General features: G+C 45.4%; 1 protein-coding gene and 1 long non-coding RNA gene across 2 annotated transcripts in view; one reads left to right on the forward strand and one right to left on the reverse strand.

Moving 5' to 3' along the window:
* The window catches only part of LOC138566986 (asialoglycoprotein receptor 1-like), a 475397-nt gene that overhangs the window by 446669 nt on the left and 1732 nt on the right, over positions 1–26996 (reverse strand). The window lies entirely within an intron of this gene.
* LOC138566982 (uncharacterized) lies at positions 10812–16241 on the forward strand. The gene is made up of 2 exons (XR_011302076.1): positions 10812–11097; positions 15951–16241. It is a non-coding gene; the product is annotated as an uncharacterized lncRNA (long non-coding RNA).

Genomic DNA, 26996 nt, shown 5'->3' on the forward strand with positions numbered 1-26996 from the left:
CTTCTCTGTTTCCTCGGTTAAATATCGGTACCACCTCTGCTTTGGTCCATGACGCTGGAATGGCTCTTGTTTGTCTGCAGTGATCAAAAAGGATACTAATGAAGTCTGTCCATTCCTCTATGGTCTGCTTGAGATCGATGTTACATAGGCCATTGTAATTTAATATTTTGCTATTTTATGATATGTGAAAAGATCCTTGCAACTATGCACATTAAGGATACATTTGTTTTTTTAAAAAACCTTAAAAATACAATTAAATTGCTCTGGGAACTGGTCTGTAGTCGTCCTTCTCAAACAATTTGATTGTTTCATCAACCAGGAGAAGGCAACTCGTACTTTTGAAGGCCGGTTGTCTAATACAAGGGACATGCAGATGCTGATACCACTCATGGGGTTGGGAGTGAGTCATAAATGACCCTGGCAGCAACTGGATTTCAAAGGGCTTTTGCAGTGGAAGAGACGGAAGGCAGACCCTATCTTGCTGACCGATGCACACCTGTTACTAGAGGGAGAGAATTAATCCATTCACTAAGAGGGTGCCCACCTGTCTGTGATACAGTCAAAGGAAATTTGCATGTAACTATAATATTAAGGGAAATAACCCTGAGGGATGTGATACTCTAATGGGAAATAGATTAAATCCCAGTCCTTTTTATTAGTGAAAGTACTTATGGGTCTGGGGATGCGAATTAACCAGACATCCTGAGAAACTAATACATATTTCTGTACAGTATGTGCTTCTGGAAGTACAGATTTGATAGAATAGGTCCTACAGTGTGTATACTGGAATGTCCCCTTCCTCCTTATCTATGTAAGGATCAAGCGTAGGAGAGGTATTCTGAGAGTAAAAGGATATCTCACTGTGTACATACCTAGGGAAAATAAGGTAATTGAAGTAATTGCCTTGTTTGTTGCATCATCAAGCAGAGTTCCATTAGTGGCACTGAATCATTCAAGAAAAAAGGAAAATGATTGATTTCAGCCCTCAGAGACATCAATACACCCTGGAGTCCTTTTGTAAGGGACGGGATACTAAATTCTGATCAATCAGACACTGGGCACTGGAGAGAAGGATATGAATTGTCTGATATTGGAACAAACTTGGGTTGAATTTTATGAGCGGAAATATTCTTTAACACATAAGTTAAGCTGCAGCGGGGGTGACGATTGGGTCTGTGTGGAGGAGGGTATCTGTGCATGGAATGGGAAGGACATTTTGTGGGCCATCAGTAAACTTAAATCCTCCCGTACCCCGGGTCCTGATGGGATACCAGCCTTTCTACTGAAAAAAATGCCTGCAGACCTGGGCAGCTATATTGAAACCACTATTTGACCAGATTTTTCTTACTCTAGATTTGTGGACGCAATCAATTATCTTACCCATACTGAAGAAAGGGGACGTATTAAATCCAAATAACTACAGGCTGAGCGCCTTGATTGACGCAATTAGCAAAGTTTTTGCAATCCTTCTTTTGAGGGATCAACTTATTAAGTCAGGTACCAGGTTGGATTTGGCCTGATTTGGGTACTTTGCTTAATGGTACGATCCTGGCCCATGTTAAACATCAAGTGCACCACACCCAGGTGGGGATTCATTTATGGCATCCCTTGATCTGACCAGCGCCTTTGATGCAGTCATCAGATCTAGGCTATGGCAGAAACTTCTTGAAATGAATGTGCTCAGAAAGCTGGTCCAACTCCTTGCCCTTCTTCACACCAACACGTCAATTTGCATATGCGTGACCAAGGAAGGCTCTCTGTCAAGAGCTATAAGAATGTTCGTAGGGATGAAACAGGGTTGCGCCCTAGCTGCCATTCTTTTCAATTTGTATGTGTGTGATGTAGCTACCATCTGGCAAAGACCTTCCATCGCACCAGCAAGGCTATGTCACATCAAGCTGGGTGGCCTTCGCAGATGATTTTATTCTTTTTGACAGAACCCCTAGAGGTTTGAGATGTAAATTGAATGTATTCTATGTCTACACTTTGGCCAATTATTTACTACCTAATGCTACACAACCTAAAGTCTTGGTGTTCTCTAGAGGCAATACAACTAAAACCAGAGCCTGGGTTATGGGTGAGGAAAAAGTAGAGCAAGTTTTAGAGGTGATCTACTTGGCATATAAGCTCTCTAATAAGGTCTCTATGGAATTCTGGAAGACTAGTCTCTATGAGAAGGCATCAAAGCTGATTTCCCAAATTATGTTTCTAAGTGATAGATTGTGTACATTTTCCTTGCTCCCAGTGCAGCGTTATTATCTTGCCAAATTCAAACCTATCATCCTCTATGGTCTCGACATTTCACTACATGAATTGGGTTATTTTCTCAATTGTATCCAAAGAAAGCTCGGGAACGAGGTATAGGGCCTGTCTATGGCAGTGGCTAATTCTGTCATTAGACATGAACTATGCCTCACTTCCTTGAAGGCTCAGCATATGTGGAGACAACTATCCACATTTAAGAAAATCCTTGTCCCTCCTGTTAATTCTTTATATGAGGCGTTGCATGTAGTGATGGAGGCAGAGACCGTTATCTCTCTTAAACAGTGCAGAACCAGGATGATTGGGCTATTGGACTCTATGGGGCTTTCTGTGCTTGACTTGGTACAGGGGCCTGGTGAGGTTAAGACTCATCTTTTTCGAGCGAGCTGACTAGATCGAAGCTTTGGAAGGTGTATCATCTTATGCTACGTATGTGGAATATTCTAGGTTTACACACTCTAAAGAATGCTTACCGCTTTATGGACAACGTTTTCCGTGTGAGACAATACACATAACTTATATGTGTTTTAAACTCAACCAATTCCACACTGCCGAGAGAATAAAGCACTGGAAAGAGTACCCACTTAGCATTCAGGAAACTAATCAAAACTCTGTTGTTTAGCTAATCACCTCACCATATGAATGTTGTTATCCTCAAATCAGACTATTTGTGTTTAGGAATTGTATCACGCTCACTGTAACCAAGAGCTATACTCCTTTACTGAACTGAGATCCCTTCATGTAACAAAGACAATATTGTATCCTGCTCACTGTAACTAAGAGCCAAGCATCTCAATGTAACTAAGACAAATATGCGTAAATAAGACAATCTCTACAACAGCGCCTCGATGCCCATGGGCTGTTAGTGTGCTTTACAAATATAAATAAATAAATAAATAAATAAATAAACATCATACATCCAGGGAATAATCTGGAGTGCAGATTTTGTGGTGGGAACAAAACATATGAAACATCTGGTGACTGTGTGTCCATACTTTGAAAATAAGCGGATGTTACGCTTTAAAGAGCTAGGTGGTGGCTCCACAAAGGTGTGTAGGAACATGTTTTGGTGTTGACTCATGTAGGACACCAACGCATCTCTTATTTTGAGTTTGAGTATTTTTTTTAATTTTCTATCAAATAAATTGGATATAAAAAATGGAACAAGTAATGTGTGATTCTGTTTTACCCAGAGTGCAATGTGACAGGGTTTAGTTGTCTCATCTTTTTTTTTTCTTGAATGAATGTATGCTTTAATGTTTCTATTTTTATGATATGTGATTTTTGTTCTCTTTTTTTTACTATGTTGTGTAAGGTTTTCCGTAAACCACAAATGCAACAATAAAAAAAAAAGGGAAAGGATTATTGACTGCTGCCCATTTCTCCACCTTTACGTTCCATTTTGAAAATACGAAATGTACATGTTTACATGGTAATGCAACAGAAGAGCCATTCAAGGGAATCTAGCAGACAAACATTTTTATTTTGTAAGTGATTGGCATGTAGGCATATTAAGTAGCTGGTCTTTTAATTGAGTTTCCTGGAATGCTGTTTGCAATCCCGACATGTCCATTGAGTGACGGGGAGGACATTGAATAGGAAGTAGAGAACTGAGATGTTCTGATTTCATTTGGTTCCGTATAAAATGACAATTTTATTCCCAGCCCTCCTACACTGTTCACCGCATGGCAGATGTGCACTCAGGATGAATTAAATGTACATATGATAACACATGTGCTTCGAAATTCCACATTCATGTACACGTAGCATAGAAAAGGGTTGAGATCAGTGTAGTGATCAATGAAGTTGGAATGTCATAGATGCCTATTTTGTTTAGATTTAATTTTTTTCAGTTATTCCTATTTTATCAATAAATAGACCGTCTGTGCAACCCTGTGTGTTTCTTGTGCCGAAAGGGGAGTGAGGTTGTATCGAAATAATATTGTAAATTGGGGGACTCATGTTATTAAAATGAAATGTATTAAATAAATAAATAAAATAAAGATTGCGAGCTCCTGATTCAGGGTGGGTGAAAAATTCCCCTGAATTAGATGTCCGCTGATTAAAACAAGCTACCGAAATTTAGAAAGATGGTCGAAAAGGGGGTGGGGGGCGGACAACATTTCGTTGTGTTCCTTCTATCCATAGGCTGAGATAACAGTGATCCACAAAATCCTGCTCTGGATGAAATATAATTTATTCACCAGAGACAATCCAACTGTTCCTAAAGAGTAGAGGTTTCAGACAATGTCAGGCAGTGACTTTTAACCCCAAAAAGTTAATTGATCTTTCTGTAGTGTGGGCAGTAGTCTAAGTAGCATCAAGAAACATAATGGTTACATTTGTAGATACACAATATTGCCCAGCTACTAGCCTTTGTGGTCTTGTTACAAATATGTATACTTAGCCAATTGATCTTTTATTTAATTTTTACTGCGTGAGACACAAATTTAATGGTGGTTTTAACAATTAGGTTTGTGTGATTGCTTCATTAGATTGTTTTAATTTGCATGGTTATTTTAAATGTAATAAAGTATGGGCCCCATTACGAGTCCGGCGGTAACCTCAGCGGTAAAACCGCCTGGTTACCGCCGGACTCATATGACCATTCCGCCTCCGTGATTCCCGGAATTACCGGGGCATTACAACCCCGGTTTCCTGGGAATCACGGAGGCGGAATGGTGTTAATTCCCATTCCCATTGAGTCCTATGGTACTCAATGGGAATGGGGATCATGGAAACACCGGCAGCATCTCAGTGTTTTCTCGTCCGCCTGCAGGCAGGCGGTGTTAAACCCGCCAGGTCAGACCTGGCGGGAACATCACCTCCCGCCTGCAAGAGTTGTGATCGCCCGGCATGGAAACAACGGTGGCGGTGGGCTTACCGCCACCGTTGTTTCCATACCGGGCGATTTGTAATGAGGCCCTATGTCTTGACTTGCCTTGATGGAGTTTTGTATAACCTGACGTGTCAGCCCTGGCCCTGCTACTCTGAAAACAGGAACTAGAGCACAAAACACTTGCTGTTATGTGCCGCTGAAAGGCGCTTATCTGCCCTTGGCGTCACCTCATAGGTCTATGAGCTGTTTGGATGTGATATGATATGATATTTTATTTATATCGCGCTCATACACAAGTGTTTCAGAGCGCGACCAAGCAAAGGGAGGGTAACAAGGGAGAACAAAAACAACTCCTGCAGCTGACTCCCATCCTGACACAGCCCTTTCCATCCTTCATCCTTCTATCTCTAACACTCTGACATTCTTGTCCCTGTCATGAGGATCCGCATGAAGCCTGTCAAAAAGTGCCACTCTTGCTACGACTTCGATCTGGTCGCTCTGAAACCCAAGTGCAGAGCAGCTGAATGGGGTGCTTCGGGTGCATTGTTTCACCAACTGGTCTGCCGCCTTCTCCAAAGGCAATAAAGATACTCCATCATCTCTGAAAAGAGGGTCTGTATTGAAGCCTGCCTTAATGCCAGTCAGACTGAGATCCTTCTCATTGGGACCCCTGATCCCGCGTTTCCCCTCTCACTCTGGCCGGCCTCCCTGGGCCCTCTGCCATCACCCTATTGTGAGGAACAAAATCTTGGGGTCATCTTCGACTCCACTCTCTCCTTCGCTCCAAACATTATGGCCCTCACCAGAAAGGCCCATTTCCAGCCGCATCTCCTTAGAGGTATTCTCCCTTTTCTCACCTACACCCAGAGGCTCACTGTCTCCAGAGCCCTGGTTGTCTCTATAGGCTGGACTAATGCCACAGCTTCTTTCTCAATCTGCCTAACTCTACCTTTGGCCCTCTTCAGCTCACCCAGAACAGGACAGCGAGACTTATCCGTGGCCTGAAGCCCAAGGACTGCATCTCTCTGGTCCTGAAATCCCGCCACTGGTTCCCGGTGGCTGCAAGGATCAAGTTCAAGACACTCTCCATCATCCACAAGGCTTCCGGAGGCCGGGTCCCTCGCTATCTCCAACTCTCTCTTCCTAAGTACCTTCCTACTAGAGCCCACTGCTCATCTACTTCTAATTCTCTGTGGGCGAGTTGCTACTCCAAGCCTAGATTGGGGGCTACATCTCTCTCCTCTGAAGGTGCCTCCCTCTGGAACAGTCTCCCTACCTCTCTCTGCCTTAAACCAGATCTCCTTAAGTGCTGGAAGCTTCTCAACACCTTCCTTTTCCCCTCTTCTTTCTCTCTGCCTCTTCCCTGCTAACATTCCCTTCCTCCTGCACCATTCTGCTGACTGCCTGCTGGGTGTTCCTGTGAGTCTTACAGGAGACCAGGCCCTTCCTGCACTTGTCTGCTGGCCTTCCAGCACTGCCGCCTGGCCTCCCTTGCACTATCGGGGTGTGATGCCCATTGGAGTCCCAGGCTTCCTTGCACTTAACTCAGGGCCCTGCTGCTCTGGGTGCACTTCTCCTCGTACCCTCTCCCCTGTACTTCTTGCCTGCGCATTTGAACAGCCTAAATGACACTAGGCATAATAAGATCACTTGTCTTGTCCTCTATCGTTACCCTTCCCTTGTCTGATTGCACCTTGAAACTTGTGTGCTTTATAAATAACCTATCAATCAATCAATCAATTAATCAAGTAGGCATTATGATGTCACTGAAAAAAGTGCAAGAAGTTACTAAAGGCGAATAGTGCGGTCACAAGTAGACTACAATATTAAGCATTTTAGCACTCTTTATGGAATGTTTGGTGCATTTTAAGAATTGCCGTTCTGCAGCCAGGGATTCTGGGCACTAAGAACTGGCAGTTGCCTGGAATTTCTGCCTCCTTCTGGCCAGCCCCACCAAACTTTCTACCTGGTTGCCCGCAGGCCGCAACACTCGCTCGCTTCCCTATCCCGCCTTCAGGCGTCTCGCTCAGTGTTTAACCTCTGCCGTCTACTGTCCTCCCCCACATTTGCTGGCTGCCGGCTTGCACCGCTGTTCCATCGCTTCTGCTGGTGGCATATCCCTGTGTGGCTGCCCTGGCCACGCCCGTGAATTCATCCTCCTCTCTTTGAGCGTTCCCTCTGCGCACCTCACTTGCCACGGCAGCGCAAACCCAACAATCAAGTTACTGCCTCAATAAAAGCGCCTTTTCTGCTTTTATGAGCTTTGCAGTGGCGACATACGGGTGCAAAGATCTTAGAGCAGGGCAATGCCAGGGACGGCATCAGGGACTTTCAACCTTTTCAAATGAAAGGGGTGACGAGCCTCAGGGGGGGCCCCATCAACTGCCCCATATTGCCAGTCATCAGTCTAATAACACAGCAATATATTCCTTTACATATTACTTACGTTCTGGGACTTACAGTGTGCACTTTGCAGCGCTCGCCTCACAAACTGCATTTGCTGGAGCCCGACAGGCTGTCACTTCTATTGGGGAAAACAGAAGTGTTATCACCTCATTGCCCTTTAACACCAGTTCCTCCACGTCAGCCACTTAGAAGGATTCATAGCTATTCAGCTGGCATTCAGTGTTTCATCTCCCTGCAGGCTCGCTGTCTCAGTATAATTGGTGGCTATTAATCATATTTGTATCTCCCTTAGGATGTATGCCCCTCCATGGGTGCCTCAGACTGCTTTCTGGGCATCTAAACCATGGTACTTCCCTCCTCCTTGGGTGCTAATGCTTAGGTAGATTGCAGTGGAGTCACTTTCTTGCAAATGTTAGGGGGGGGGCATGACATCTAAATGAAAGGGGCCCCCTGTCATATTAGTGGGATACCTTTGTTCCCGCCTAGGATTACGCTCATGGTAGATTAGTAACTATCAACAATGAGAATAAATACCACTCTGAAGTGAAGAGTAACATCCGAGTGACAAGAAGACGGTAGCTTGCGCTGTATATTATGTCATTTTGAACAACCAGTAGAAATGAACCCTGTTGTGGCACCCCCCTTCACCTCCCACATCATTAAAACCCAGAGAAGGCAGACAAAATGCCATATTTCCCAGCTGTGAAGTCACGCCTAAGAAACATAGCTTCCATATTAGACTAGGTTGGAGAGAAAATTGGGCTCTAGATATGAACACTCCTGTGCTGAGCTCTGTCGTTTAGTCTAATGATCCGGATCTGCCTGTGCAAGGTCACAGGTTGGTAGAAGTGAACCCACACCTCTAGTAAGGTATATGTAGACAGTCCTGGTTACCTCGCAGTTTATGGTTTTTAGTGAGTCTAATGTATACATTGACTCTCACGCTAAATGCGGATTTCCTCAGTGAGATTTTTTTTTGTTGCAGTGTAGACACATGGGGGCCTCATTACGACCCTGGCGGAATGGGTTTCACGGCGCCGGTGAAGGTGCCGGTGCCGTTAAACCCATTCTGCCATATTACGAGATTCCCTTGCGGGACCCGCTCTGGACGTCTGGTCAGAAAAGACGTCCTTTGCGGGTCCCGCTAGGGAACCAGGGAGCTAACAACGGGCCCGTTATTAACGAGCCCATTGTTAGCTCCCTCCCCATTCCCATTGAGCCCTATGGGGGCTCGAATGGGAATGGGGATGGGTACAATGAATGAGGAATTACAGGGTCCTCCAAGGTTGGAATGGCCCGTTAATTCCTCATTCAAGGAACCCGGACCCGAGTTTGGAGGCAGCCATGCCCTTATTAAGGGCATGGCTGCCTCCAAACTTGTAATGAGGCAAATGGTCTAATGGTGGTCAGCCGACACGTGTTTCGACCCTTATTAGACTAGTGTGACCAGACGTCCCGGTTTTCCCAGGACAGTTCCGGGAAATCTCCCTCTGTCTCGGGGTCCCGAGAGTTTATTAATTTAATAAACCCCGTCCTGGGATTGGATGGTTGGGTGGGTGGCTACGGTCCCGGTTTTTTGCCGGGAAGCGATTCAGAAATCCCCAAAATGGAGCCGGGTGGAACTCTTCCTGCACGTGATAGCTAAATACCAGCTTGTCATCAGCACTTGGCGCTACACTTTGTTTTGTCTGGATAGAGCTAGTGTTAGAAAGTTGGATTTGTTAGATAGTGAGCTGCTGACTGGGATTCTGATGTCCTGAAGATGGCCAGTGCTTAGTAACTAAGGGAGTAGAGAATGAGAATCCTGCTGTGTTGCGCTTCCACTATATTCAGTAATATTACTTTGAACAATCAGTATAAATAATGACAGTATTTGCAGTTTAAGGTGTTTGAAACTTTTTGTCTTTATTGTTGTTTTGCCATAGAGTTTTTGAATCCTTTCCTAAATTTAGTTCATAATGTTTTTTGGATCCTTTGTAAAGTAGATAGTTCAATTGGTAGTCATTCAATTGCTACTTGGCTTTGGAATTATAGTTCAGGTAAATGCTTTGTTGCAGTTCTGTTTCCTGTTGGTTTGTTATTATTTTGAAATCTCTTCATTCAAAATGATCATATGTTGAATTAGTTTCATTCCGTGTTGTTGATCATAACCCTGCTTGTTGTTCATCAAGTTTTTAAGTCCTTTGTTGTATTTGATTGATGGGTTTTGTAAATCCTCTGACAAAAAGATAGCTGAATTGTTCTTCATTCATTGGCTATCTTACTTCATCTTTGCTTTGTACTGTCACAATTATCTCCTTGTTGCGTGTTTCCCCGCCTTGTCATATGGCGGTTCTTCAGGAGGTGCAAATGTTTGAAGTTGGAACTATGGTGATGCTGGATTTTAGATTGATAATGCGTAATTATTCAAATTCCTTCCAATTAATTTTCCATGTTTCACTTTGTGCTAAGCTTAGTCACCTGAGTATGCTGTATTTAGAATGCATGAATTGTTTGCTTTAGAACACTCTAACCTGAATTGCTGGTTTAGCCTCTTGATTTGAAGGTCTGAGAGCGTGGGTTCATATAGGTTGTCAATATATTTATTTCCCACTTTGTAGCAGATATTTAGGTTATGCTTCCTGATTTGTTGTGCTGTATATGTTCGTAGCTTCTCTAAAGGTCCGCGGTCCGATTGAACATGAATGCTTTTCTCACGCCCCCATTACCTCCCCCCTCCCCTCCCTGGCTGCTCTCCTCCTCTCCTCCAATGAGAGGAGTGTGCCTGTGAACACCCCCCCCCACCGCCACATGCCAGCGACATAGAAGTAGGACTACAGTTTTATCGGAGACCTGTTTGTGTTTACTGTAGTCCTACTTCTATGTCCATGGCCTGTCCCGTTTTATTTTATGTTTTTATCTGGTACCACTATCTTAGACTGGCAAGCTATCACAGGGAAGAGGAGACATCATGTAGAAAAATCTTTTATACTTGGTCTCACCACACAAGAAAATATATTGCAGACTTCCATGTGTTATGGGACCAGGCTACAAGGTGCCAGATATAGATAATTCTATGTCAAGACTCGGAGGCTCAGATTATGCTCAAACTTCTCTTTACTCACTCGAGCAGCATCAACAAAGCAACAATCGTGAAAAACAATAATAATAAACTAAAAATCCCAACAAAACCCAACATATTTGCAGTCTGTTTTTCATAGGTTGTAATAAACACGTGACTACATTCCCCTATCAAGATCCCTTCTCCTCTATAACATCCTCTGAATCCATAGTCCTTCCTCTTTCTTTGCTGCTCGAGCAGCCGAGCTAAGTGATAGTTATTTTCTTTATGTGTGCAGTGATGAAACTGACCATATTTATTGTATATAAATGCGCTTTGGGTGACACGCGCGTATAGATAAGTGTGTAGGCACGCAGCGCGTGGGTTTTACTGGCGGAGCATATCCGCAGGGGAAGATGCAACGGGACTTTTCGTTCCGGCGTTGGTTTTACCTCGTTAGGAGACACTGTGATCACGAAAGTTCGCAACGGTGCGACGGGGCTCTTTGAGTTCCGGTGACATTGCGAACTTGCGTTCTGTGAGTGAACAGGTGGGCAGTGTGCGAGTAGGAGAATAACACATGTATGATCTATTGTCATCGCAGAGATATCTTTGACAACGTTCCTGTGATTGCAAGTACTGCAGGAGAGCAGCAGCTCGGTTCTGTGAGCTGTGGGCGCCACCTACTGGTGAAAGCAAGTACCGCAGGCAAGAAAAAGTTGATTTTGAGCTGGTGCAACCATGTAAATCATACAGACCCCTCATTGTTCTACCTGCTGGGGAGGAGGCATTAAGAGATTGTGCAAGATCTCATTGATGGCCTCAGTCCCAAGCAAGACTGCTAATTGATACCGAGACTCGCTAAGCTACAATATTAAAAAATATACATTTTGACAGGGGCAGCCCAGGTAAACTGCATAGAGATTTATTAAGGCACTGATAATAATATGAGTGATGACTCAGACGAATCTGAAGGCCCTCACGTCAGCGGCCGGCACATGAGTGAGGCAGTACAGACAAATGAGAGTGCACAGGGGTCTCGAGGAGAGAGAGGCATTTTGCGAGGCCTGTCTGCCTTGTCGCAAGGCACGCAGGAAGAAAGGGGAAAGCAAACATAAAACCCGCAGGGACCGTAGCACCCAGAACCCCCCCCCCCCGGGTTCACCCCGCAGATCCATCTTGGGGAAAAGGAAAGCGAGGTCTTGTGAGTGGAGAGCCGCAAGCTCAAGCGAGTCGGATGACGACTATTGCAGGAGCAGTTCTAGATTTGAGGAATTCACCTCATCAGAATTTCAGACCTCCCCAGAAGAGGATGAAAGTCAACCTAAGAGTAAAAGAGGCAGGAGGGAAGAGGAGGATCCTCTCATAGACGAGTTCAAACTTGACGACCTTGTGCACCCAAGGTCCAATGAGTGGGACCCTCCAGAGAGGATTGCAGAGTACATCCGGAGACGGTTGAGGCCGCTGCTGAGCAAGCAGGCAAGATCTAAACTGAAAGCGGAGTACCCGAGACCGAGGGTTCCGGATGGGGTAGCAGAGACCCCTGAAAGCGATGACAAAATCCTTACGTTCCTGGGCAGATATGGCAGGGACATGAAGAGGGGTATCGATAGGTCCTGGAGGTCCTGCCAGGATAAGTTGCTGGACATGCTAGGGCCAATTATGAGAATCTGGCAACTGGCGGAGGAAACTAAGGCCTAGAAAGAGCCCATGGACCCGGGCATTATAGGTGGCTAGCCTCAGAGGACCCTTTTGCCTGCTAGGGAATGCTAATACGCCATTAGCCACAGAGAGGAGAAGGTCCATCCTCATGAAACTGGATTCCAGGCTGGGAGAGATGGCGACATCTGAGCAGGCAATTGCAGCTTAAGGCAAGCTGTTTGGGGACCTGTTCATTAAGGACATGGCGAAGTTCGCCAGTACGTATGTCTCAATGGACAGTGCCCAATCTTCGCTGAAGAAAATATTCGGCCGGAAGGTTTTTGACTGGGCTGGAGGAGGAAAGGGCCGCTCATCCAGCCGTGGCCAGTATAGAGGCCCCTAGAGACAGAGCTTCTTGGAAACAGGAAGATCGAAGATCCAGCCACTTCTTCCCTTTCAGGGGAAGAGGCAGAGGTAGAGGTTGGAGGAACAATGGCAGACAACAGCACCAGAATAACTCAGGTGAGAGATGTGGAATACACAAAAAACGTTAGATGTGAGTATTCCTTCAGTAGGAGGGAGAGTGCAGTTGCATGTAGGAAAATGGGAGAAGTTGTCCTCAGATGCATGGGTAAGGCAGACTGTGCAAGGTTTCCAGCTGGAGTTTTGGCAAGAGCCATATCAGGAGGCGTTACCGAGGCAAATGAGGTTCAGCAAAGAAGACGAGGAACTTCTAGACAAAGAGACAGAGTTACTCTAGAGTAAAGAACGCAATTGGCCAACCTCAGAAGGTCTGGGAGGTTTCGTAAGCAATCTGTTTTTAGTAAAAAGGAAAAACAAGTTAAGGCCAGTGATAAATCTGAATGGTTTGAATTACTTCCTAGTGTACAGGCACTTCAAGACGGAAGGGATTCACCAGTTAAGGGATGTTCTCCAGAAGGGAGATTGGTTGACGAGGATAGACCTTAGAGATGCGTACTTAACGATTCCCATCCAGGCAGAGCAGACATAACTTTTGCAGTTTCTATGGAAAGGACAGATGTGGAAGTTCAAATGTCTTCCGTTTGGGTTGGCTTCAGCGCCATGGTGTTTCACCAAGCTATTGAGACCCGTGGTAGCATACCTGAGGGAGCAAGGGATCAGGCTGATCATTTACCTGGACGATATCTGTCTAATGTGTCAGGACAAGGGAGTTCTAGTACAACAGGTTCGGGTAGCTACGGGTTTGCCACAGCAGCTGGGATTTCTGATAAACTGGGAGAAGTCGGAACTAGAGCCAGCGCAGGAAATAGAATTTCTGGGGTTCAGCTTAGAGACGACGCAGGGTGTTCTCAAGCTCCCGTTGGACAAAGTGAACTCAGTGAAGAAAGAGATCAAGAGTATGATGACGAAGCTGACGAAGCAAGAGGTTTCATTGAGGGAAATAGCGAGGCTAGTAGGCCGTCTGTCATCATCAATTCAGGCAATATTCCCAGGGCCTCCTCATTACAGACCGTTGCACAGGCTGAATATAGATCATCCTGGAACTTCTGGCGGGCTCCTTCGCAGTTCGGTGTTGGACCCGGGAAGGAGGGAAAGCTGCCATTCTGTTGAAGATGGACAATGGACCTCATTACAACCCAGGCGGAGGACCATGGTGCTTTTAGCTTTTAGCACCATGGTCCATGTCGGTGTCCGCCATGGCGGAATGGGGGATTACCACCCTATTCCGAGGTTGGTGGGGCGGTAATTCCCCATGCCGCCATGGCCCTTCCCCATTCCCATTTTTGCCCCATAGGGCTCAATGGGAATGGGGAAGGCGCTAATAACGGTACCGCAAATTGCGGTACCGTTATTAGCAGCAAAGTCCCTTTGCGGGTCCCTACGTTAACGGCTGGAAAAACCAGCCGTTAAGGTCGGGTCCCGCAAAGGGACCTCGTAATCAGGCGTTAAGGGTTTAACGGCGCCGACACCTTTTACGGTGCAGTTAAACCCTTAACGCTAGGGTCGTAATGAGGCCCAATGTTTCGGTGGTCAGAGACTGACAGAGATGGCCAAAGAGTTTTGGCAGATATGTCTCCAAAAGGGAATAAGCGTGAGAGTGGAGCATCTGCCAGGGGATCTCAATCTGGTAGCAGATTGGAATTCGAGATACCTGATGGACTCCAGCGATTGGCAGCTGGACAACTCAGTGTTTCAGGACATAATGCGTTGCAGGGGTCCGTGTCAGACAGATCTGTTCGCCTCCAGACTGAACAGGAAGATCTCCAGGTTTTACAGCTGGAGACCAGATCCGGAAGCGACAGCGACAGATACATTTCTCCAGGTCTGGGGACCAGCAAGAGAATATGCTTTCCCTCCGTTCGCCATGATAGCGCGCACAGTGGTGCAAGTCAGGCGACAACAAGCCACAGTGATTTTGATAACACCAGACTGGAGAGTTCAGGCTTGGTTTCCGGATCTGCTGGAGTTGTTTTACGAAGCTCCAATTCGGTTACCAGACAGAGAGGATATATTGATAAACCCAGCAGGAGAGATTCATCCATTGGTAAGGTCAGGGAACTTGAGTCTCATAGCTTGGGCGATTTCAGGAAAAACTGGTCTAAGCCAGGACTTTCAGGGACAGCTCAAGAATGTATTAGAGAATCATGGGCACCGGCTACAGGGAAGGCCTATAAAGTGGCATGGAAGAAATGGAGTGATTGGTGTATGGAGAGAACGGTTGATCCCTTACGTACAGATGTAGTTCACATAGTGAATTTCTTGGCAGCGCAGGTGGAGCAGGCGCAGGCTTACAGGACCATTAATAATTATAGATCAACGATTTCGGCAGGTCATGTGTACATTGAGAGTAAGCCGGTAGGTGAACATCCTCTGGTATGTAAGCTTCTGAAAGGCATCAGATGCATGAGACCACCTGTACCTAGATATTCTCTTTTATGGGATGTGAGTATAGTATTAAAGATGTTTGAGGCTTGGCCAGACACCGAATATTTATCTAGGAAAGCGTTGTGGGCTAAGTTAACTACCCTATTATGCCTGATTTCTTGTAAGAGAGTATCCGATGTCAAGGCTTTAGAAGTAAACAGGAAATCCTTTTTACCTTCAGGGGTACTATTTTACATAGAGAAAAGAACAAAAACAAACATTAAGTCGGTTAAGTACATGGCTTTTCCGGGGAAACCTAAATTGTGTCCAGTCAGATGCTTGAAAGTGTATGAGGAAAGAGCGAATAGGGTGAGACCTGTGGGAGAGTATCAATTGCTGATAGCTATTAGGAAGCCTTTTAGAGCAGTCGCATCAGCCACTTTGTCTATATGGGTCAGGTGGTGCATGGTTGAAGCAGGTGTAGCTGTAAGTCAGTTTGGAGCACATTCCACACGAGGTGCTATGGCATCATCTGCTTTTATGGCAGGAGCTCGTCTGGAAGATATTCGGAAGGTGGCAGACTGGTCTAATGAAGAGACGTTTAAGAAATGTTATTTTAGACCAGTGGAGCAAGTAGCGTCGTTGGTGGTAGGTAAGCTTTAAACGAGCATAATCTGAGCCTCTGAGTCTTGACATAGAATACAGATTTTCCATACATTCGTTACAGAAAGTCATGATTCTATTAAAGACTCGGAGGCGAAAGATTATTCCACCCAATTTCAATCGCTGCTATAAAAATAGATAAATGTGATGTTTGAAAGATAATTCAAGCTTGTATTTGGTATAATGATGTTATTGTTATGCGATTGCCCACCCGTTCATAATAAGATTGGTAATAGTTTATATTTGTTTCAGGGACGGAGCAGACAACGACGCCTTGAGAAGAATATCAGGGAAAGTTAAGTCGTCTACCGGTTGGAGCGCAAGTTTGAATTAGTTCAGCGAAAGAAAGAGGAAGGACTATGGATTCAGAGCATGTTATAGAGGAGATGGGATCGTGATTGGGAATGAAGTCACGTGTTTATTACAACCTATGAAAAACGGACTACAAATATGTTGGGTTTTGTTGGGATTTGCAGTTTATTATTGTTTTTCATGATTGTTGCTTTGTTGATGCTGCTCGAGTAAAGAGAAGTTTGAGCATAATCTTTCGCCTCCGAGTCTTTAATAGAAACATGACTTTCTGCAACAAATGTATGCAAAATCTGTATTGGCTGCCATGGAATGTGTTAGGGCTGTTTGTAAGCCTTCTGGAGATGGTCCACGAGGGGGCTATTGGGAGAATGGTACCTGCCCACCTTGTTAAGGCCAGTGGTCGACTGGCCTACAGGGAACTCTGGTGATTTCCCACTCGGCCTCTACCCAATGGGTCTCTTTTGTGTGGGTAACCTGGTTTTCTGTTCCTCTTACCCTCTCTCCCAAGTCATCAAGCTTTGTTCCTTCTATCTCTCCTCATTCCCACGTCTCTTTGAAGCAAAGATTTTTTTATAAATCTTCCAGTGTGTTATTTCTCAATTTAACAAATATGTTACTCCTTTATAGGGACACATGTGCTTTAAAAATTACTATTTTGCCCATATTGCCAAACTTTCTTTGGCAGAATAACCTCAAGCGCTGCTTAGTGGGGTTGGGCTTTCCTGCACGGTGTAATCTGAGGCCACTTTAAACATTTTTCTCAGGGCCACATTTGGCTCCCAGTCAACCCCTGGTGGCGCCGGTTTCAGCACATTTGGTGAAACAGACGTTTTGGTGCATTTTTCGTGTCATATTTTAGAGATAGAAATATTGAGTTTTAGAGCAGTGGGGGTGAAGGGGCGGGAGTCATTGGTGCCTGTGCTGCCCCCACAAATAAAAAAACCTGCAGAAAATCCAGGAAAACGGCCAGCACGTACAGATGTCCATAGCTCTCAACCATTTATGTCGCAAAAGCGGGTGAAACCACCCGATTTTACTTTTGGCGGGTGAGAGGCCCATTGAAATGAATGGGCGTGCATGAGGTTTGGCGGGTGAGTCCGCCGTTTACAAGGCGGGTGACACCCGCCAAAAGCGTGTGAGTTGGGAGCTATGGATGTCCCTTATCCGGGGGAACATGTCCGTGTTATGTTGACCTGCTCCGCTGGCGCTGGAAAGTTTACTCACTGCACAGGTTCGTAACTTTCCATTGCAAGGCAGGAATTTGGCAGGTGTTTTCACACAATTCTGATGCTGACGAGCCCTGCCTGACGCTTAGCACGCTGCATGTCACGTGAGGCAGGCTAGGCGAATAGCTGCTGGTCAAGTGTAAAGGGATAGGGTAGCAGCAGCAAAGAGAGCTGCGTGCTGGTGAGAGCGGAGGCAGATGGGATTCTATGACAAGACAGGAGGCTCATATTATGCATTACAATCTTTACTCTGAAACCACAGCAGCAAAGAAAATACTTTTACAAACAAAAAAGTTTCCACAACAGAACTAGATAGAGTTCAATGTCAATGTATGGGGAACTCCCCAAACCATCATGGAGGACAGGTCATGCCCTGCAGGGGACCAATGAGCAGGGACCCTCCTCTACATATGTCCATTACTCTAACCCCAACCCCTCTTTCTTTGCTGCTGAAATCTACAAGCTAAGTCACTCCTCCTAGTTCTTGACTTCGTGTTGAATTTATGGAGTTTAGAGTGTTATTTTCTGTTATTTATGTATATTGAAAGTTATTTATTGCACTGTACCAGTGAAAGAGTGTTGTATTTTGTTGTACTATGAGTAATTGACTGAGTGCAGTCAGCGGCGTTTTCGCCGTGTTCAGTGTAATCACAGTCACCTGCCTCATAAATCTCAGGCGGCGACACGTGGGATTCTTTCCCTTCAGTGGAGGTTTGTTTATTTTAGCGCGGCTGCCTCCAGTCTCCGGAGCCAGCGCGCCCTGCCCACGTGTGTTTTAACATTCTTTCCCCTCAGGGGAAGTGTGGGTTCTCTCGCATAGCTCACTGCACTAGGATCCAGCTTGGGGCAATAACATGGCCTGTTACACAGGTTCGTATCCTACCTTCGGTGTTTAACTTGTGTGTAATAATAACATGGCAAGTCCAGTGCGCATTGCCCATATGTTTGTCACGGTGGCAATACAGCTCCGTGTAGTTTCATTTCTCTTCACACGCGTCGCGTGTGTGTGTGTGGGTGGTTTTCTTTTATACGCTGCTCGCGTTTGAAACCAAATGCACACAGGTCAGGTATGTTCTTGGGACCCGGCTGGGAGGCAGTTCGCTAGGCCCTCATTTCGTTGGTGTAGCTCGTTAATGAGCATTTCTATTATATTCCTTAGTATATATATATATATATATATATGAAGGCTTCTGTTTCAGCACACAAGCGACATAGCTCAAGGGGAAGGTTGCCGGTTTACCATACTGAGGGAGCTGGGTTCGCTGCCCGCCATTGCAAGTGTACACATATGGATGTGTATTTATATGTATATGTAGTTACATGTGTTTATATATATATTTATATATATATATATATATATTTAAAAGTGGATATTTTATGTCATGTTTTAATTTGATATTTTCAGCTTATATTTACACCAGTTCGCCTACGGAAGAGCCTCATACGCTGCCATTCTGCTGGTTTTATTTATTTATTTATTTAAGTGCGGCTCACGGCATGGGTGATTTGCCTTCACTGTAGGTGCCATACCCTGTTTCGGTTTCAGGTTCTGCCCGAGTTCTATTGCGAGGTTAACCCCTCGTCTGCTGCTGATTTCCACACCCTGCTGGGGTGAGCAGTTTCAGGTACATTGGCTCAGTGTATTCCTCCCTTAAACTTGGCAGTTTTGTTTAAGGGCGGCTGGTGGCAGATGTCTTTTTCTCCCAGGTTAAGTACCGTCACCTGCTCGGGGGCGGGTCTTGCCTGTGTTTTTTGCTGCGAGGTGGCCCCTCGTATACGCCTGGTTCCACACCCTGCTAGGGTGAGCAGTTTGCGGTACACTTCTCAGTGTTTCCTCCCTTAAAGTTGGCAACTTTGATGATTACAGTAACTGGTATGTGCCATTCCCTGCTCGAGTTCAGGTTTTGCCTGAGTTCTAATGCGAGGTTACCCCTCGTGTACTGCTGGTTATCACGCCCTGCTCGGGCGAGCAGTTGGAGGTGCACTTGTTCAGTGTTTTTCCTCCCTTAAGGTTGGCAACTTTGTTTAAGTGCTGCATATGGCGGATGTCATTGTTTTTTCTGTAAACATACCATAACCTGCTCGGTTTCAGGTTTTGCCTGAGTTTTACTGCGAGGTGCCCCCTCGTGTACTGCTCGTTGCCACACCCTGCTAGGGTGAGCAGTTGAGATGCACTAACTCAGTGTACTTTGATAAACAATATGTTTAAGTGATGACTGGAACACATTGGCATCTTCAGAAAGGTCTGTAGCCTGCATAGCTCAGTAGGTATCAGCTTCTATAAAGGCCGGGGGTCCGGACCCCTGTGAGGGCGTAACCCCTCTTCTTTGGATATCTTATATATATATTTTATATTATTTATTGAGTACTTTAAAGAAAAGAGTGTATAAAGGTTGTTGTACACAGACCCATAATGGGGGGTCTTACCTTCCTCTCTAGCCATCACTCTGGTGTTATCCTTCGTCTTTTAGTTAAAATTCTGTCGCCCTTTACCTTAGTTAGTTGCAGGACAACTCAGTCCTTTCCTTAGGTTTGCTTTCCCCGATATCAATTGCTCCACCCAATTCCGGGGCTGGTTAAGCTGCAGTATTTTTCTCCCAACATAAGGGTGAAAATATGATGCGATTTGCCTCTATTGAGGTCTGCAGGGCTCGAGGCTCTCTTTAGTGGGGACCTGTTTCCCTTACTATGTGTCCCATGGACATTCATTATTCTATTGGACTATTGGTGGAGACAGGGTCAGCTCGAGGGTAACTGTTCAGTTTGTTGCATGGCAACTTGAGCAACCATGTTCTACTTGGAGGAAGTGTTTGGAAACACTTGATGGTTTTGGATAGCCGAATGGCCAAATAATAACTTTATGGCACCTGCCCATGTTTCCTCCCAAACCTTGGCCTATGGTTCAGCTAACCGTCTAACAGTGTGTTGCAATTTCTCCTCTGCTCGAGGAGTTTAAGCAGGTTTCTGTACCCTCTAGAGCGTTGCTTGACCTCTTTCGGTGTGTATATATATATATATTTATATATATATATCATTTTCTACAGTGCAGCGAATAGAGTGCTGTTTTTCATATTAGTGCTGACCCTACTGATACAGATTCCTAATTTTGGAAAGGTTTGAATAAGTCTTTATCCTGCTGAGATCGATAAGTGAACACCTCTCTCCACACCGTTCATAGTAGTGATAAGCACCACTCATATACCTGTGGGTTCGTAGTACTATATATGTACTGTTTTGCTATGGACAATGTGTTTAATTTTTTCCTTCACCTGATTCCCTTAGTGGCCAGTCACCCTCACACGAATACAGCAACTCAGACCTCAGGGTTTGTGGGGACAGTGTCCCTGATTTTCTTTCACAGCCCTACATTTGCGGGGCATTAATAATTATACAGGAGTTTTTTTCCCCCTCATTCCCCTTCTCGCCATCCCTGGGGGAGATTGCATCATGATATACACCTCTTGTTGCTCCCGATGGTTTCTGTTTCCTTTTTACAGGAGTTCTGGCTCGTGACCTGTGCAAACTCGCACTGTGCATTTCCCTCTCGCCAGTTCTTTTCCTTTGCGCAAATTCCTGGTATTTCAATAAGTTAAGCGGAGCCTGTCCACGGTCAGGGGATTGGTTAGAGGGGTTAGAATGTATTTATTTCTCTTAAGGATGTAAAGTGGGGCCTTAATGGTCCTCAGGATAGCCTTCCTCTAGGTTGCAAGGTTTTCCCTTGGATAAGTGAGTGGAGGGTTCTCCTCATTTGTGAAGGCTTAATATCCCTTGGTGGGATAGAGGGGTCTGGGAGTGATACTAATCTCCCTTCCAAGTTATTAAGACCCTCTATCACGATGCGTTCCAGCATCTCTACATTAACTATCAGAAGGTGTCTGCCAGTACGATTCTCAAAGGGCTGGGATATGTATGTTTACTTAGTGACTTGGTTCTCCTAGTCACCTGCTTTTTTCACAAGAGTTTGTTTTTGCAATAAGGTGCCAGCTCAGGCTGCTGTGAGCTTCATGGATCTTCAAAATTGGCTGATATAGAGGTTAGACTTCTTCTGGTGGGCAACTTCAGTTTAACTGTTTAGTGCTCAGAGCTTTACAGTTTAGAGTCTGGCTAAGACTTTGGCATTTAGGTGTCCTCCTTCGGTTAGTTTTTGATCCTATGGGGATTTTTTCACCCAGGGAGGGAGAACAAGGTTCAAGCACCGGGTATATCTACAAGGGGGTTTAGATATCACTATAATGGTGGCGATTGGATGTAAGATACATTTTTTCTCCTTGCCAAGTTTGGCCTCTTAAGGATCAGGTTTGTAAATATCTGCCTTTTGTCATGGTAGCTAGGTCCTCCTTCAAGAGTTCGGGAGGTCGGTAGATCTCCGTGTTGGCGTTTTGACAGCTTTCGCTTCCCAGGTGTGCCCCTCTCTTCCATTCTGCTCCAGCAGTCATCCCTCCTTAGTATACACATATGTCTGAAGACAATTGTGGGTTAAGTCTATTGCTTTTCAGCTCCGCTCAGGATGGGTTGACCTATTACAAGTTAACAAAATGTCTTTTTACTCTCATTTTACCTTTTGAAGATTTGTCTTTCCCACTTGGTTCCCCAGTGTAGTGATGTGACATGCCCTGTTTCCAATGCGATATCTTCCTTTAATGCATGGGATGGATCCTACAAGTCTTTCACCCCTATGGGGTACTTTTCTTTATCTCTAGAAGTGTTAGGTGCTTATTATTTTTTCTTGGGTACACTATCCAGGTTCCCAAAGATGGTATGAATTTAAGTGTTTTAAATGTTTGACTGGACAAAGGAGGCATTTATTTCAGATGAGTTTTGTCCTAACCTATTAGTATAGGAGAACTTGGTTCAATGTTTTTTCCCCTCTTTTAACCAGTTGGTTTTGGTGCCCTGTAAGGAACGCTGGAATTGGCACTTTTCTTGTTTTCTTGCAGGATTTGACTGCCTTATAAGACAGTTTTTCGGGCAGCCTAGTCTTAGGCAATCCTCTTGCGGTCAGCTGATTAATTTAATAAAGGCTTTTAAAATGTTTCCTTTCCTATTATTTATTTTATTTATTATATTGGCTCTATTGTATGGATCATGTTGTACTAATGAGATGCAAGGGCTTTGAACTTGCATAATATGAGCCTCCTGTCTTGTCATAGAATAACTAATCCCCCACACTAACGTGAGATGGGGGTTTAGATTCTATTAAAGACAAGGAGGCGATTATTATCCCACCCTCCCACCCTGTATATGATATGATATATGTCAATTGTGATACGCATGTACACAGGTGGTTCATGTAAGAACATTCTTTGGTTTGTTGTTCTTCCCAACCACCCACCCTTCTTGCTTGTTCTTACAGCTACGAGTTGAGGTTCTGATCAGGAGTGTGGCTCGCAGTTACAAGTTGTGGAGTGCGTGATTAAGTTCTCTCCAGAAGAACTTCGGCATAGATTCAGGCTGCGGGAAGGTGGAGATCTCCAGTTTCGATGGATCCTTTCTCCGCGCTACGCAGTTCAACCGTTTCATTGGACTTCTGGTGCAAGACAGCTGCAGAAAGAGGGGTTGGGGTTAGAGTAATGGACATATGTAGAGGAGGGTCCCTGCTCATTGGTCCCCTGCAGGGCATGACCTGTCCTCCATGATGGTTTGGGGAGTTCCCCATACATTGACATTGAACTCTATCTAGTTCTGTTGTGGAAACTTTTTTGTTTGTAAAAGTATTTTCTTTGCTGCTGTGGTTTCAGAGTAAAGATTGTAATGCATAATAATCGCCTCCTTGTCTTTAATAGAATCTAAACCCCCATCTCACGTTAGTGTGGGGGATTAGTTATTGTGGGGGGGGGAGTGTCCCGAGGCAGAAACAGGACAAGCAAGGAATGTGGGAACAGCTGAAAAGGGAGAAGGAAAGGGGAGTTTGCTGAGACTGCTGAGAAAGAGGGGAGGGTGCAATGGCTTCTCCCATGGCGGCCTCCCCCCTGATGCCCAGTGCACCCCAGCCTCCTGGGTGCGGCCCTTTATCTGCCTCTGCCACCCGGGGGCACGAAAAGCTGGCTCTGCTACTGGGAGGGTGGGGGCACTGCAAAAAAGAGAGGGCTACAGGGGAAACGTAGGGAGAAGAGGATCTTCCGTGCTGAGAAAGGCAGGGAGCCCTATGGACATCCCAGGTAACTTGCACCAGACGCCAGCACAGGTTAATGTTCACACAGTTGAACAGGGTTTTAAGTGGGCCAGGGCTAGCCCAGGCTCAGCCCTGGCAGTCTCCAAATATTGCCCTTGACATCCACTCTGCAACTTTCGTTAAAAAAATGAGTGGCAATATTGCTCTTTGCCCGTCGATATCTCCTTTAGTACTGTTTAAAATCACAACAACAGTTAAAGGAATTTAAAATTAGGTACTTTTCAGACAGGAAAGAGAAATTATATGAGAATACATTGTTTGATTTTGCCACACATTGCATTAAAGTATCATCATTAGAATGCCTTTAATTAGTTTGCACGAATGATAGATTTCTTTCAACAGAACTGTGGGGTTGCATGTTGTACTGGCCCATTTTGATTTGATGTCCTGTTTCATATTTGAATATATTCATTTTGATCAACATTCTTCCACACATTAATCATATTTAAATACATCTTTTAAACCAGAATTGTTGCCCTTTCATTGCACATATGTGAACTCGATTGGCTCTGTTACGTCACTCCTTTAATTACACCGGTCGCTCCTCATTTAAAGCTGTATTAGCTACTTGGGATTTGAGGCTGCATGAGATCCGTTTTAGGCCCCACCCCCAGATACTGCTTCATGACGCATTAGAGCCCCCCTCGATTTCCTATCCCTCTTAAAGCAGTGCAGCTCACTGAACTGCAGTATGTGGAACATTCCCGTCGCGTCACTGATCTGCTTGTTGATGTGAAATGGACCGGAGTTTATCAGTCTCAGTGGATCGTTTAATTTAACCACTACAATTACCCTTTGTTTTTCGGTGGGACACCTGCAGTCCAAAAACCCATATTGAATTGTAGTCGTCATTTATATAGCGCCAACACTATTGTCTCAACGCGCTTGTGGTGGGAACGCCCTTTGGCCTGTAATCCACAGTATCAGCAATTCTCATAGCAGTTTAGAATGCGTGTTTACATTTGGCCAAGATTAGGAATTAGGTGGGCTGGCTTGGCTCCACTAAGCAACCCAAAAGGTTGGGCACGTGCATGGGTGCTAAGGGAGGTCATGAGTGTACGCTAGTGCAAGAGACACGTTATGTGTCCAGCTAGACCGAATTTGTCATAGGTTGTTGTTATATACTAATGGCATAAGTGTTGAGGCAAGTCTGTTGTAAGGAGACAAAGACCTAAGTGTCCAGCTAGACCGAATTTGTCGTAGTCGTGGCTGCATTCCAATGTGTGTGGATGAATAGCCGTGCCTGAGGCAGGTATCCACTGAAGTGGAGTGTTATACATTCCTTAAGCCAGTGGTCTTCAAACTTTTTAGGCCTGGGCCCCCCTGAGCCCCCTCTGAGTCCCCCCTGAGCAAAATGTGGGTGGCTGTGCGCCCCAAAAATGCCAGATGGAAAGTAAAGCCAAATGGCTATGAACTATTGCATGCCGTCACCACACCCTACTCCCAGTATAGTCCCTGGGCACCCCCTCCTGCTCCCATCACAATCTCTTGCCTCCCTCATCCCACACCTAGCCCAGTCCCTGTGCTATTTCCCGCCCCACCACAGACCCTGGGCTCTCCAGACCCTGCTCCCACCACCATCCCATGGCTCCCGCCCATCCTGCTCCCAGCACAGTCCCTGGGCCAGTGGTGGCTGGTGTTTTTTTTTAAGTGGAGGGGCATAATTGTTTCCACCAGATATACCATAGCGAACGAGCGCAGCGAGGGAGCCCAAACCAATCAAGTAGGTGCAAGGGGTTACCCCTCATGAATATTTTTTAAATAATGGGTTAAAATGTTTCATTTTAGAGCATGCTTGTTTTCTTAAAAGCCCCCCCATTCACACAGCAATCACTCTATCATTCACACAAGCACCCATCATCATACACTCACTAATAACACAAGCATATACACATATTTAAATAAAAAATAAATGAACATAAACGTACCTTCTGCATTGGCCTGCATGTGGGTGCTGAAACGCCCTGTTCCAGGCTGCTCTGTCCGTATGTGCGAGGAGGTGCAGGAGCTCCCCATTGCACATACAGACATGCAGTGCCCCAGCCAGCATTTCCAATGAGCTATGCAAGGCTGGTGAAGCAAAATCCCCCCAGCCTTGCATGGCTCAGTGAGCATGTGCGGCTGAGGAACTGAACTTTCAAAAGGAAACACTGTTTCCCTTTGACAGTTCAGCCAGCCCAGGAGCACTCCCTCAGATGGAAAAAGCAGCAGCTGAGAGAGTGTTCAGTGTTTCACTGGGCTGGTGCCTCTAATCCTCCATAATGGGTGAGGGGGGCACTGAGTGGACGCCCCCTTGGCCGTTATGGATGAGCGGTCAGGCTCGGACTGGCCTATAGAGCAATAGGGATATGCCCGTACCAAAAATGCTAAATGCTAGTATGGGCCACTTTTATGGCCAAGGTGGGCCATTTTGATTAGTTATTTCACTATGCACCTAGTAGATTTGACCATTGTTTAAATATCACAATTTGCTTACATTTTAACAAAAAACACCCCTTTGGGTACTATTGAAACAGTCTGTGACTAAAGAAATGAATATCCATTTGCAACAGCCAGCCACTTTTTCATTTGTGGCTGAAACAGTTTTATGCTCCAGTCCGACCATATGAGCTGCCCCTGCCCATTTCCTCCAATTTTTACATTTCAGGCTGGGCTCTCGTGCCCCCCTCAGCCCCGGGTATTCGGCTGTGCCCCCTTCAGGGATGGGACCCACAGTCTGAAGACCTCTGCCTTCAGCTCAGAAGGAGCCTATCTTTGATCTCGCAGTGTGCTCCGATCGAATGTGTGAAAAGAGGATGTACCCTCCTGGGCTCTTCTAGGCACTATGGACAGGCTACCGTCAAGGTCTGCTAAGCGCACTAGACCGGCTATCTTAGTACATCTTCTAAGTGTGAGAGACAGGCTACCATAGGATCTTGGGATCATAGTATTCTCTAAACACAAAAGGCAGGCTATCCTTATAGTCTTGCTATATATCTTCTAAGTTCTATATTGGGCTACCTTCAGGCATCTTCTAAGTGCATTATTAAGGATACTTGCATGTATCTTTATGTGTTACAATGGCTGACATATAGATCTTCTAAGTGCAATGGATAGGCTATCATATAACTTTGAGCGCAATGGATAGGCCAGCACTACAAACCGCAGCACACTGCCCACCCTCAAATCCGTCCAACCTTCACGAATCCTCTGAGTGCAATGTATGTGCTACCCTCCCAAATTCTTCCAGGGCAGTACATGTGCCAGCCAACACAGTTCCTCACATGCAATACATCTGCTGATCCACACAATTTCTTCTGAGAGCAACAAATGCGTTAACCTACCCAATGTTTTTTACCCCAAATCCATCCAAGTGCGACACACTTCCCACCCGCAAAACAAAACGCAACTAATTTTCCACTCTGCAAAATCCATGCCAGTACGGCACGTTTCCCACCTCCAATATACAGCCATTTGCAATACATTGCCCACCGCCAAAATCCATTCAAGTGCGGCACACCTTACGCCCGCAAAATCCAAGTGTGGCACATTTCCTGCTCCCAAAATACATCCAAATGCAACCCATTTCCGGCCCCCAAATGATAGCGT

This window comes from Ambystoma mexicanum, chromosome 1p, assembly GCF_040938575.1.
Source record: "Ambystoma mexicanum isolate Mex_15411 chromosome 1p, UKY_AmexF1_1, whole genome shotgun sequence".
In the NCBI taxonomy this organism is placed as follows: domain Eukaryota; kingdom Metazoa; phylum Chordata; class Amphibia; order Caudata; family Ambystomatidae; genus Ambystoma; species Ambystoma mexicanum.